Source organism: Nannospalax galili, unplaced genomic scaffold (assembly GCF_000622305.1).
Source record: "Nannospalax galili isolate Female #2095 unplaced genomic scaffold, S.galili_v1.0 scaffold1442, whole genome shotgun sequence".
Classification (NCBI taxonomy): domain Eukaryota; kingdom Metazoa; phylum Chordata; class Mammalia; order Rodentia; family Spalacidae; genus Nannospalax; species Nannospalax galili.
Genome location: NW_008348212.1, coordinates 165,792 through 167,876, shown reverse-complemented (window position 1 = coordinate 167,876; position 2,085 = coordinate 165,792).

Below are 2,085 nucleotides of genomic sequence, written 5' to 3'. Positions count from 1 at the left end.
TATGATTATATTGGGTTATGAGACACTAAGGACTAAGCATTCCTCAAAGACCTTATCATGTACTCTAAGATATTTAATGCATTGGTCATTGTATGATGGGATAGTTATATCATGTTAAGTGAAATTATGACCTCAACATTGTTTTCATTTAAAAATTAAGCATGACAAAGAGAGATGCTATTGGGTGTCAAGTTGAGAAGGGGTGGACTTATGATGGCTAATCCTGAGTGTCAGCTTGATTTGATCTGAGATTAACTGAAATGAAAGAGATCTTCTTGATTGGATTGAAGCCAGAAGACACACCCTAAATGCGGATGTTACCTTCTGATGGCAGCCGGTATAAAAGGCCAAGGCAGAAGAGAATGCCAGGCTTTTTGCTGCTTGCCTTCTCTCTCGCTGGTGAGTTTGTCTTGCTGCTGGAGACTGAAGACTAGCTGATCTTTTGGAATTCATCAGACCTTCAGCGCCAGATTGGTACTACTGAGACATCCAGCCTTGTGGACTGCGTGACTACAGATTCTCAGCCTGTCCAGTGTGGGTCAGCCAGTATTGGACTACTCAGACTCTATCCTGTGAGCTAAGCTGATATATCTCTATACATATTTAGTCATTCTACCTGTTCTGTTTCTTTGAGGAACCCTGACTAATACACCATGTCTCACAAATGTAATTTCAAAGAATTCATGATAAACTTTTTCCACACTAATAACGAAATTGTGTAAGAAAAATAATCTCACCAACAAAAACAAGACAGCTGTAATTTTCCATCATCAGGTCTCCATGCAAAAAGCTCTGAGCAAGATCTAGGCATTCCCTCTCCTCCTGTGACAAGTTCACAGCCACATCCCAAAATGTCAAAATGTCCTGAAATGAACAATAAGAGTTTGACTATGTGTGCACAGCAGACTACTTTCCTTGAATCAAAGAGATCAAAAAGATCGAGCAGCATATTCTGATGTAGGGAGTGATCGGAACTACTCTATAGATGCTGTTCTACACTGTCATATTCTCTAATGCCTTTTCTAACTGTGGAAATAGTATGGCATGATATCCTCGTATTCAGCACGTGTATTGATTTTATGGAATAGAGCATCTAAAATTAGGACCTCAACATAAGTACATACGTTTTAATGCTGAATTCCCATGATAAATTATATATTTCAGATGGAATATTAATGGTGAATTACACATTTACTTATTTCTAGTTTTCACAACTATAACTGTGGATGTCCACTGAAATACATATTCTGATTCAATAAAATCTAGAATTATTTTAATTCTAAAATACTCTCTAGGGATTGCAAAACCCTGGGTCCAAAGGCCAGTCTCTTAGATACAGAAAAGTGGAAAATGGAAGTCAGAATGCATGGATGAATTTAAACTGGAAGAGCTTTGTTTTTTCCACAGCAGCAAGGGGAGGAACCATTGACTTGAAGTAATTCCCATACACTCGCCATCACCCGGCCATATTTACAAACATCGACACACTAATTCAAATAGTTTACATAAGCCAGATGTGGTGCAGACACTTAATCTCAGCACTTGGAAGACAGAGGCAGAGGCAGAGGCAGAGGTAGAGGCAGAGGCAGCAGGATCTCTGAGTTCAAGGCCAGCCTGTCTTCACAGTGAGTTACACGCTAGCTGGGGCTACAGGGAGCCTGACTAAAAAACAAATAGTGTACATGATTATTTTTATGAGAATATTTTGGAAACCATAAAATGGCTGATAAAAAAACGTTCATACATTTCTTGAACAGCCTGTACCTCCTGGACCCTCCCTGAATCTTCTCTGAACCAACAGCTCCACGTGGTTCCTGTGGTTGGGATGAAACTTCACATCCCCATGAGACAGGTTCTGTCTGCTTCTGGTTGCACACCACCCTGCTCCCTGAGAGGATTGCTCCCTATGCCTCCCTGGAGCTTTTCCAGGCTCTGAAGACCCCAGGGTCACTCCAAACTTTGGTGCCTCTAGGCCTCTGCTCTGTCCCAGGGGAATACACTCTAGGTTGCAGTAGCCTCACACTTCAGGTTCCGCCCATGCCACACCCCTTCCCTAATCACACAGAATTTTCTCCATTTTCACTC